At 36.1% G+C, this 12,961-nt stretch overlaps 1 pseudogene; it reads right to left on the bottom strand.

Annotated features, from left to right (window-relative positions):
* Positions 1-3,908: 3,908 nt before the first annotated feature.
* LOC123836474 (glyceraldehyde-3-phosphate dehydrogenase-like) lies at positions 3,909-4,942 on the bottom strand (annotated as a pseudogene).
* Between the last annotated feature and the right edge of the window lie 8,019 nt (positions 4,943-12,961).

Here is a 12,961-nt window from a genome sequence, read left to right as displayed (position 1 = left end):
TCTTCATCCCCTAATACATGTCACAGGGCCTAGCATATGGGACAAACCCAATAAATATTTGCTAAATAAAGGTGGGACAAATAAAATTAATGGGACACCAGTAAATTCTGTGAGTGTTGATAATGTAGGAGAACTTAAGTCATTATTTAAATTTTGGTTCCAGGGAATGCCTGGCTGGCTCAGTCTTTAGAGTATGCCCCTCTTAATCTCGGGGTTGTATGTTCAAGCCCCATATTGGGTGTAGAGATTACTTACAAAGAAAATGCTTTAAAAAATAAATCAATTTTATCTCCGTATAATGTATTTTGTTATTATTGAATAAAAATAAGCTTCAAAAATATTATCTAGGCCAACTTCCTAAATAGAATTAACACTACACTTTGGCAATTATAGAGTGCCAATTCTATTCTTAAAGTTTATATTAAAATAGTTCATAAAATATTATGTGAATGCATAAAAATATTACAGCAGATATGATTCTCTAATTGCATGTTTTAAAAAATTGAGAAAAAGAAATCTTTGTCTAGTTAATCAAAGAAGTTAGCTGAGAAATGTTTATGGGAAAGCAGACATCTATAAGGCAATATCTAAGCAAAATTGTTGTATATAGTAAGAAATCAAACATATTTACTAAAACAAACGAAAAGTGTTTGGTAGCTCCCAGGACAAAAGGAAGAAGGAAAGAATCAGGCCCATGGACAGAAACCATGGATATTAAATGCTGAAATGCATTTCATCATCTCTCTTAGACATTGCTTTTGGGTGATTCAACCCAAATTATGTGTGTCTGCACTTGTGATTAACCTTTGTGGAAAAGGGAATCTAACTAGTCTACTTCTGAAATTAGGGGAAATGTGCTTCTGTGCTGTAGCTTATTGTGTATTTGGGGGTGAGGGGAGATAATTTCCCCAAAGGTCACAGATCAGATCAAAAACAAAAACAATGTCAGAACTTACCATAATCATTTAAGTTCTCACACTTTATATATATATTTAATCTTGTAATGAAAGAAGAAAGTAATTGGTATAAACAGACAACAGTTAACTGTTGATTGATATTTCAAAGTTACACTATGGATTGAAAACTTTCACTCTTTTTTTTTTTTTTTTAGTTAAAATTAGCTAATATCCAGGAAAATTAACTTTCTCTTATGATAGTCTACCAGAAGTTTCAGGAAAATAGACTCTCATTATTAACTCTTTTAACAGACAGAATTTGCTATGATAAAAGTTTGGGTAAACAGATGTTTGGAAAATTGAAAAAGTGATAATAAATATTGAAATAACAAAGTAGCAATAACTGCAGGAAGGAGATGCTACCCATCTGGAAGGAGAAACAAAGGGGAAGTTAGAATCCAGAATCATAGAGGAGGAGAGCCTCCCAGACACAGCTCAGTATCTAGTCCTTTGGGAAGTAGGTCCGACTTGGCTCTACTTGGTGGTGAGAGTTGACTGCACTTGGTTTTGGAGCACCCAGGGAAGCAGGGGACTGGAAGGAACAGCTGCAGGGGTAAAGAGACATTCTTGGGCTAGGAGAGCCAAGAAGCAAAAGGACAAGAGAAAGCGCTTTCTCCTCTTTTCCTACCATACTTTCTTCCTTGTATGTCTTTCTTGATGAGGGAGAATTGAAGCCCCAGCTTACATAAAAAAGAGTGTGAAAGAGGGAGAGACAAGGGTGTTGAAGCTGAGAAACAACAGCTTCATAACCACTACAAACAATGTTACATTTTGACACAGTTATTTTTCCACATTAGCCCTTATTTTATTGTCATTTTAATTTGATGTCATTAATTACAAGTTATTTCCTATAATACTGATAGTATATAGAATGCCAATAAAGTTTCTGTGAATTTTATTTTTGTCTTGGTTAAAAAGTTACCCAACTTTTGACTAGGAAATTCTAGAACTCTAACTTTTGACTGGGTAATAGTTTTATAATACATTTATGATTCTTTGGCTCTAGTAAATAAAGCCAACGTAGTAATCATATCACCATATTTTGGTCCTCCTTTAAGGCAGAGGATAATAGCTATAAGCCTGCCATGCCAGATATAGTCTATTAGTCACAGGAAAAAACAGCAGCGTGTGGAATGGATCAGCCCAAATTCATCATGACCACTAAAAAACAACACAAAACAAATATCTTATTAGTGATGTGCCAAGAGCTTGATCATTTCGAGTGAAGGATGGCATGTTAATGAATATGTATAAAGGCAGTTCTCAAATTCACATATTTCAAATTAACAGCAATCAGTCAATTACACGCATGATATTGACTTGCTTCACATATTGCCCTTGAGTGGGCTGGAAACATACAAATGAAACTAAGTCAGATTTATGATGGATTTGGAGGAGATTCCTAATTTAAAGCATAGCAAATACTTTATCTTCCTGATACATAGAATCGAGCAGCTTTAATCAAAATAATATCTCTAAAATAGAACAAATAATGGCTAAGCAGATATGGAAGGGAAACAAACAACAACAACAAAAACCCTAAGCTGAATAAATTGGGAAGGCATTGGACAGGAAATATTGGCCTTTGACCTGTTATTATATAATGGATTTTCTAAAGTAAGGTAATACATTTTCTGAAGTCTATTATAAAATAGGTTCCAAAAATACATGGATCAGTAGTAGCATTGCTGGAATAAATACAGACAGGGACTCATACAACTCAACTGCAAAAAACAAAAACAACCCCCCCAAATGGCAAAAGGCCTAGCCAGGTAATTTTCCAAAAACATACCAATGCCCAGTAGGTACATGAAAAGGTGCTCCACATCAATAATCATCAGGGTAGTGCAAATCAAAACACAATGAGATGCCAATTCACAGCTGTTAAGAAGTCTATTATTGAAAGATGTATTTATTTAGTTGAGATGGGAGTGGCAGAAGGAGAAGGGGGGAGAGTCTCAAGCAGACTCCTCTCTGAGTGTGGAGCCCAACAGGCTCCCACCACCCCAAGATCATGACCTGAGCCAAAACCAAGAGTCGGATACTTAACTGACTGCACCACCCAGGTGCCCCAAGAAGTCTATTTTTGTAAAGATAAGAGATAAACGCTGGTGAGGATATTGACAAAAGCAAACCCTTGTACACTGTTGGTGGGATTGTAAACTGGCACAGCCATTATGGAAAACAGTATGGAGGTTCCTCAAGAAATTAAAAATAGAACTACCATATAACCAAGAACTCCCACTTTTTTTTTTTTTTAAGATTTTTATTTATTTATTCATGAGAGACAGAGAGAGAGAGGCAGAGGGAGAAGCAGGCTCCCAAGGAGCAGAGAGCCCGATGCGGGACTCGATCCCAGGACCCTGGGATCATGACCTGAGCCGAAGGCAGACGCTTAACCATCTGAGCCACCCAGGCGCCCCAAGTACTCCCACTTTTGAGTATATATCCAAGGGAAACAAAATCATTATATCAAAGACATAGTTCCACTCCCATGTAAATTGCAGCACTATTCACAATAGCCAAGTTATGGAAATAACCTAAGTATCCATTGACAGATAAAGAAAGAAAATGTGATTTTATATATATGATTATACATGTATATTCAACTTTAATACATATATATAAGCTGAATATTATTCAGCTTTAAAAAAGAGGAAATCCTGCCATCCATGGATGAATTTGGAGAATGTTATACTAAGCGAAATTTATTTATATGTGGAATCTAAATACATATATTCCTTTGGGGGGGTTATGGTATACTTTATTGATGGTACATGAAAAGATAAGGCTCCCCAAACCCCTCCCCTTCTTCAGGGAGTCTGGGATGGAAACTGTATAGAGGTTGGGAGATACTCAGTGTGTTGGGGGATGAGTTGAGGCAAGGACTCCCCTAGCAACTGAAGGACTCTCTCTTCCTCTTGCTCTTACTAGGGCTAGTCGTCCAGGGGCTCTTACTCCTTGGAGGCCATGTGGACCATAAGGTCCACCACTTGATTGCTATAGCCAGATTCATTGTCTTATTAGAAAATGAGCTTGACAAAGTGGTCATTGAGGGTAATGCCAGCCCCAGCAGCAACAGTGGAAGAGTGGATATCATTGTTAAAGTCACAAGAGACAACCTGGTCCTCAGTGGAGCCTAGGATGTCCATGGGGGGCCCTCTGATGCCTGCTTCTACTGGCACTGCCGAGTCTGAATGGGAAGCTCATTGGTATGGCCTTCCGTGTCCCTAGCCCCAATATGTCAGTTGTGGATCCGACCCACCTCCTGGAGAAAGCTACCAAATACAATGACATCAAGAATGTAGTGAAGCAGGCAGTCATTGTATTTGGTAGCTTTCTCCAAGAGGTGGGTCGGATCCACAACTGACATATTGGGGCTAGGGACATGGAAGGCCATTCCAATGAGCTTCCCATTCAGACTTGGCAGTGCCAGTAGAAGAAGGCATGATGTTCTGGGAAGCCCCTTGGCCATTATGTCATAGTTTCCCAGAGGGGCTGTCCATGGTCTTCTGGGTGGCAGTGATGGCATGGACTGTGGTCATGAGTCCCTCCACAATGCCGAAGTTGTCATGGATGACCTTGGCCAGAGGGATCAAGCACTTGGTGGTTCAGGAGGCACTGCTGACAATCTTGAAAGAGTTGTCATATTTATCATGGTTCACGCCCATCACAAATGTGGCATCAGCAGAAGGAGCAGAGATTATGACCCTCTTGGCTTCACCTTTCACATGAACCCCAGCCTTCTACATGTTGGTGAAGACCCTAGTGGACTCCACAACATACTCAGCTTGTGCTGAATTCTCAGCCTTGACTGTGCCATTGAATTTGCCATGAATGGAATCATACTGAAACACGTAGACCACGTCATTGAGGTCAATAAAGGGATCACTGATGGCAACAATATCCACTTTGCCAGAGTTAAAAGTAGCCCTGGTGATCAGGCACCCAATACTGTCAAATTCGTTTACTCCCACCTTATCCATTGTGTCTTGGGGACCGTGACTGGTACTACACCAGAAGATGCAGCTGTTGGTCCAATGGGGAGGAGCAGAGAGCCTAAATACATATATTCTTAATGTGATCATTTCAATAGAAAAGATCAATTTCAAACTATGTTTTATTTGGTAATAATTATAGTATTTTAAATATAGTCATGTGTTAATTGTAAAAATCCTTTTAAGTTCTTTAAAATTTTTGATAAAAGATAAAAACAATACTCTAGGGATCATGTTTATCACATATCTGCTTTGGGAATGAGGTCAGACATAATTAATTAAATTAATGATGCCTTTAACTTATTATCAAGCAAATTTTAGCAGTTGTAGTTTCACAGGGATGCATTGTGTAAATTTTGTCTTGTAAATCTATTCAGCAAAGTAGACATTTAAATTTGTCCACCATTACTTAAAATCTTTGAGATGTTTTGATTATGAAAAGCAAAATGGTGAACATTCAAAAAATGAAATATCCAGCTGAGTAAGCAAGTTGTATTTCCTCAGGTGGTATATAATTTTTTACTGGGGGCTTTTTTTTCAGCTGGGTTTATGTATGTCTATCAGTGGGGGAGAGTGAGATTCCTTGAGTCTTAGATTGTTTTCTTCTAATGGGACCAGAGTGATATCTTTTTAACAGTATTATTTTGTCATAATTAGCATTTTAATATTAAATAAACATTAATTATCTTTTTTTGATTGGGTTCCCACATCTTGTGAGGAATGTGAATTTGGACTCGACCTCCCCTCATGATATAGTTCTGTGATTTTGAATCCTCATCCCAATTCTCCCCCGCAAGTACTGGTTCTGGGTGGACAGAAAGCCTCCTGCCAGCTTCTGTAGGCTGAAAGTTGGAGATTTTCCAATCATCTTTTCATTTATTGGGCAGTTTTTCAATGAGCTGTGTTTTGTATAGAAGCTCAATGACCATATACCACCTATAATTTGATCCAAGGCTCTGGCTTTTGTCCCCATATACATTAAAGATCCGGCCCCAGGCACTAGATTTGCATTTGGCACCCTTCACTCGAGGTTCCTGATAGATGGCAATTGTTCTACCTTGATGTTCCCTCTGTTTTGTTACTTGGTGGTTTAATTTATTTCTTGTGTTTGGTTTTTGAAGCTTTACTAAGTATTTATTTTATCTGACATGTATATTTGATATTGTGAGTGGTAGGAATTGAAAACGTACCTTCTTATCAGCTTAGTCCACTCCACTGAAGAAAGACAGTATAATTGAAGGTTCATATAGAGCAACGGTTGTTGCTACTAATGAAATGAAAACTCCCGAAGAGATGAGAAAGCTCTATTCATTCCAAAGGCCCAGAACAACCAGTACTTTGCTTGCTAATATTTGGACGTGCTATTGGATATTTCGCCACTCTAAAGGAAGGAAAAAAAAACTAACCTAAACACATCTGTACTAACTTGCTATTAAAAAAAAAAAAAAAAGCTTCTGTAGTTCCACTTAAAAGCCATTAAATTCAGTGCACACAGTATTTTGGATGTCAAAAAAAAAAAAAAAGATCTATCAAGTGTTGTACTGCAGTTTGGAATATGCAAAAAATGTAACATATGCACAATGTTCTAATGAAGTTTAAGCCATATCAAGGAACAGTTCCAAGCACACTAGCTATACTACTAGCCATAATTTGAAAGAAACTGAGGCACAAACCTGAAAATATCAAGCTGATTGGACAGTGGTCAAAACTTCTTTGGAAATAGGCAATCTTTGTCAACTGTCTATGTAATGAAATGTTTAAGCTTTTTAGTGACCCCCTGATTTTTGTGTCTCCTTAGCTCTCTTTTTTATAGTAATCACAGGAAATGAGGAAAATGAAAGTGAAGTTTATCTAGCATAACTTCCTTAGAAATTAATGCATTTGGAAAGTTGGCTGGTTGGGAACACCGACACATAATCAGAATAGTTAACGTTTTGCTGAATGTTTGCTCTACGACAGGAAGTTCCCTAAAAATCATAGTTTTGAATTACTAGTGCATTTTAAATAAGCAATCTATTTCCTGTGTCATGCTATAGGGTACATGTAATATAACTGTGTTTCCACTATTCATAGATAAAAATATATCTTTCCATCCATCCTATCACAAATATGATTATCAGATTATTTAACCAAAGAAAGTTTCATTTAGTTTAAATAGATAAAAGGGCCCTAGAAATACCGTGGGGGTACACATTAACTTTTTGTTGTTGTTGTTGTTGCTTTTTAGTTTTTATTTTAATTCCAGTTAGTTAACAGTGTTATATTAGTTTCAGGTGTGCCATCTAGTGATTCAAAACTTCGTACATACAGATTAACTTTCTCTTAACATGTGAGGATGCTAAAAGCAATTAAGAATTTAAAATATGAAATGGAAAGATTATCTACTTAATATTAATAGAAATAAAAATACAAACATTTCTAATCCAAATAAAACTTCGACTTTATTTGAACCCAACCTTTGAAATATAAAGCAGGCCATGTATATATTAAGTCACACAAAGTTTGGCTAATAGCCATGAAATTGTCTAGTGCTACTCTAACACAATTGGAAGGTACTTAGAACTCTGACACAATGAATAAAACATTCTGCTTGGGTTCAAAGAAAGCACATGCTTATTTAAGTTACTGCTGTAAAAGACTTTAGTTTTGTTTTATTTTGCTTTTTAACTGAAGTTAAATATTTTTATTAAATGAGCAGTTCCCAGAGAAGGAAAAGGATAAATTAATGGTGATTGGTTGTCGTCTTCTTTTTTATATCCCCTTAGTTGTGAGTCAATGGAATAAGTTGTGTTCATTTCTTAATTAGTTCAAAGGGGGTATAATATTTGTAATGTTGATAAGCTTTCCCATAAAGGAATATATTGTAATTACCTGACAAATAAAATACTGTGAATACTAAATATTTCCCTTCACTTGTTGGGAGAAGCAGTCACAATAATAATCTAAAAAGAAAATTCATCTGTGAGAAAACCTGAATTCCAGAACTAGGACTGATACTTAACCTCACTGACCAATGATGTTTTCTTTTATCTAAAATATGGTAAATTCAACCATATGATCTTTAAAATATGATCTTTAAATATTGATATTTATTGCTTTTACAAATACACCATAGTATTGTTTTAGGAGCAGAGACAATAGATTCACCCTGACCTTGATGTTTTTGCTTGTTTGTTTTGATTCCCTTTTTAGCTAAGGATGCACATTTAAGATAATCAGTCTATTGGAGCAAAGAAATCAGTGAAACATGAAAATCATGAAACAAAACATGGTAATAAGTAGTCTACTCTTGACTGAATATCCTACTATCAACAATTGGGTTTTTATTCAGAAATCATTTAATGTAATTTTTTATTCTTCCTTAGAAGGTCTCTATCCTTTAGATCTAATATCTCCAGGGGAAGAAAAAGCAAAATTAATAAAAGCTTTTATCTGTTTGTCAATAGATACAAAGGAATTGATTAAATGATGTGTATAATAGATACAGAACTCCAACCAACTCTCCCAGTAGAAACTACCCCTTTTGGTCATATAAACATGTGAGGAAGTCCTTTCCCGTTCTTGCCACTATCAATATTTACACATCATTTCAAACCATGCCCTCCTTCATGTCTCCATGACTAGGATGAGAGACTTATTAGTACAGGGAGACTTGAGAAATTATCTAGTCCAACTTTCTAATTTAATGGCAGAACAGAGAGTCTTGGGTTGTAAGTCAAAAGAACTTGATATTAGTTCCGTGTAATGGCTCTACTTATTGTCAGCTCAGCAAAATTGGTCATTTACTCTTTCCAAATATATTTCCTCTTCTGTATAATGGAATAAATAACTCACTTCCTACCTGATTGGGCATTTCTCCCAATCAAAGTAAATAAGAAATATAAAGGTATTCTCATTAGCCCACTTTTATGTTTATCTTCCTTAAAATTCTATAGTCCTACTTCTCAACAATTATGAGGGTCAGAATTCGGGAAAAAGTTGAAGGGGTGGAGTGACAGAGAGTGAAAATGTGCATAAACGTGCAGACTGTCTTTCCTCTATCTCGGCTTGATGTGAACCACCATCACTGGTGGGATTTGTTATACTGTGACTGACAACCAATGACTGTGTCAGTTAGAAAGAAGCTGGAACTTCTTATAACATTGATTTTCGTATCTTTAGGTCCCTGAAGATGAGCTACAGATTGATTTCAAGCACAAGTCCTTATTTAGGTCTTACACTACGAAACAATTCCATAGACTTTCATTTTATGAAAGATTAAGGCTACTTCCTAGTAAACAGTGAGCATAAATTTTAGTACTCAAAAACTAAAATTGGTTCATTGTTAGAATTTCTGAAGTTTCCACTTCTGTAGAAATTCTACTTGCCAAGTAGCATTATGCAATATTGTAAGCTATGCTTTGAAATCCCAGGTTTTCAAGAAAAAACTTTTAAGTATGTCATTAGTGTAGTCTTGAATAAGACAGGATTTTTCAGCTGCTGCTCATTTCATTCTGTATCTCTGTGTATAAGCAGCCTGAGTTCACCATTCATTTTTAAAATATCTTGTCAAAAAAGCAAATATACTTATAGTAGTAAAAATACAGAGTTTAAAGTTGGAATAAAATGATACCATTTTTGTACATGGGTCATGCACATGAACAGTAGTATACAATTCTAGGTGAAATATTAGCATGATATATACCTGCATACTGGAAGCATGCACCATTACCAAAAGGGTATTCCCACATTAGGAAATGTAATGATATTATTAATAATATTAGATACCCAAATTTCCCCACTAGTCTTTATGACACAGAGATGTGGAAATTTCACAGTAAGTGGATTAGGAGAAATTTCAGCCCATCAAGGCCTCCCATATGATAGTTAGTCCTATTCATCGGGTCAACTGAATCTGCACCTGGAGGCAAACTCACTTTTAAGTAAAAGGAAGAAACCTAGCTAGTCAGGATGCCCTATCTGGAGAATATACCAATTGGTGGAAATAACTATCACTGCTCAGTAGCCAAAACAAATTTCTTTCTTTCAAGGAGCTTACATTCTAACAGGATATGGAAAATAGACACCAAAAATAAGAAGAAAAATGTGCTGTATGTTAGAAGGTAGATAAAAAGAAAAGCAGAGTAGAAGAGAACGGTGTCCTGCAGACGGAAATGGAAAGAGAATGTGATATTGCATTGTGAGGTCATGACAGGCTTCATGGAAAAGATGATAAAGAAGGATTTCAAGAACAGGAGGGAGGGAGACAGCCTAGGGAATAGTTGGGAGATCAGTGTTCCAGATAAAGGAAACAGAGCAAGATGGGAACATTCTTCCTGGGTTTAAGAGAAAGTAAGAATTCAGTGTGACTGACGTGGAGCATGTGAGAATGTGAGATAGAAGCAAGATGGTCACAGAAGAGAGTCAATTAAATTGGACTTTCATGACTTATTCGGGGTAAAATGTTGAGCTATCATAGGGCATGAAGTAGAGAAGTGACATTATCTGGCTTACATTTCAAACGGATCATTCTGGCCCCTGTACTGAGTATAGATTGTAGTAGAAAGGCCAGGGGCTGAAAGAAATAAATCAGTTATGAAATAATCACAGTCTTGCAGGTGAAATATGAGGGTGGCTCAAACTAGAGTGGTATTAATGGATGTGGTGAAAAATGGTTGGATTGTATATATTTTTTCAAGATACAGCTAGCGTGACTTCCTCATAGACTGTGTCGTGTAGGAGAAAGAAACAAAATGACATTAAAACATTTATTTTTTAAAATCATTATTCTCATCATTTGCCATTAACTGGGATGTGAAAATCAGCAAGTGGCACAAATTTGTCTGGGAAAATCGGGAGTTTGCTTTTAGAGATTGTAAGTTTTTAAAGGTTTATTAGACATTCAAGTAGAGATGTTCAGTAGCCTGTGGAGTATATAAATACATGGCATTTGGACAGAGCTCTGGGCTGGAGTTCTACAATATCGATGGTATTTTAAAGACATGGGATTCAGTGAGCTCACCCAGAGAACCAGGCAAGGGCCCAGAACGGAGCTCTGCAGCACTCCAACAATGAGAGATTACGAGGTCAGTAGAGTTCCCAGGGTAGGTGATAGGGGATCAGAGAGAAAGAAAGGCAGAGGCTGATTTCTAGAAGCTGGCACATGTTTTGATAAAATAGCAGCCATTTATTGTCATAGATCTATTTAACTATTGCCTGTTGGCCTCCTTGAAGGATATTTATAGATTCAAATGTTCATTCCTTTTCACATGTCTTCAGCAGTGAATGTGACAGAGGGGTAGAAATAGGGACCCAGGCTTGTCAGGATGCTGAGAAACAAAACACTTACCTTCTTTATTGTTGGTGCAAGTCTGATGGAAGCAAGGGAAGTGATGGAAAGGGCAAGGGCACAGTTACCTAGAAGAGTTCTAATACATAAAAAGCTGAAGAACAGCTGGTTTAGGTCTAGCAGCAAGAATAAATAGCCAGTAATTTGCATTCTCTAATAATTTTAGTCATGTTATAAGTAATAGTAGCAAAGTGAGGTAACAGGAATTTGTTGATTTTCATAGAAAAATAATTGTATTTAACATACATTTGTTGAAACATGAAAAGTAAAAACCCTTTTCCTTAATTTAGCATGAACTCTCTTCATGAGGCATTCATGGAGTCCTTGAAACGTTGAGATGCCATTTAATAAAAATCTAATTCATCTTGTCTAATGCCATTCAATAAAACTGTCATTTGGTGAGGCCATCATTAATTACTCAACTGGAAGAAATAATTATTTTTAGATATTCTCCTTTTGGCAGCTCAGCAGAAAGAAAGCAAAAATTGCCTCTGCAGAATAAGCAGCTGAAGATTTCTTTATAGTCAGCATTTAAAGGTGACTTCTGATCTGTTGTTAAGACATATTCCTCTGGAAAAAGAGCATATGGCACTTTCCCTCACCCTTTGCTTACTTTACAGTTCATTCATAGGAAAATTAGAGGCTCAACAACAACATAATTCCATCCTTGATGTTCTCTTTTCTTTCTTTCTTTCTTTCTTTCTTTCTTTCTTTCTTTCTTTCTTTCTGTCTGTCTGTCTGTCTGTCTGTCTGTCTGTCTGTCTTTCTTTCTTTTTCTTTTCTTTCTTTTCTTTCTTTCTTAGAACTACATCAAAAATGACACTAGTGCAAAGGGATTTCACTTTCCCCTTACCGAGCAAAGATGTTGCCGATTATACAGATCTGAACATGAAAACATTGAGATAACAAATTTAAAGGATCCAGCATTTTAAAAAGAAAATATACACATAAATTGAAATGCTTTAGAATATGAAAGTCCTAAACTCCTATGTGGGGCTGAGTTTCAATTTATAGCTAATCTTTTCTTTTTATTACCAGCACTTGACTTATATAGGACATACTTGTAAATGGAAGTTATGAAGGCACTGCTCTATGCATCCCAATATGGACTGTCTATTGATCAACCTGCTTTGATACCTTGGCTTACATAGCTCTAGAGGTACATAGAATTAAAAAAAAAAAAATACTGCCACCCACATTCTGTATAGCATGTAAGAAGTCTATATGATTTTTGGAGTGTTGTGTTTCCATTTCAATGAAATTAAAAAAAAAACCAAAAACGATTCCCTTAATTATCTTAGACCACATTAAATACTTCCAAGTGAGTTCAGTGCTCACAGTCTCTGTGACACCAAACTTATAAAATAATGAATGAATAGGGCACCAATAAGGAAGGATACTTAACACATATGTTCACATCAAAGAAAAGCCATAGTTTAAATAGAAAAAAGGAGTGGGAGAATCAAGCCATCTCCTGGACCTAGACAGTATCACCTCATCAAAATCAAAGAACTTATGATGAAATAGTCAGCAGAATACATTTTAAACAGCAATGTTATTTCAGAAGAAAACATCACCTACAGCATTAAATTGTTATTCTAAATTTTAATTTTGTTGAATTTGTAGATTTAAAAAATTAATGTATGGATTTTCAAGACTTACAGAAATTATTAATGTAA

The sequence above is a fragment of the Mirounga angustirostris genome, unplaced genomic scaffold (genome assembly GCF_029215605.1).
Source record: "Mirounga angustirostris isolate CCGP_5_RB_7025 unplaced genomic scaffold, mMirAng1.0.hap1 SCAF_8, whole genome shotgun sequence".
Lineage (NCBI taxonomy): Eukaryota > Metazoa > Chordata > Mammalia > Carnivora > Phocidae > Mirounga > Mirounga angustirostris.
This window is presented reverse-complemented; position numbering and strand designations above follow the sequence as displayed.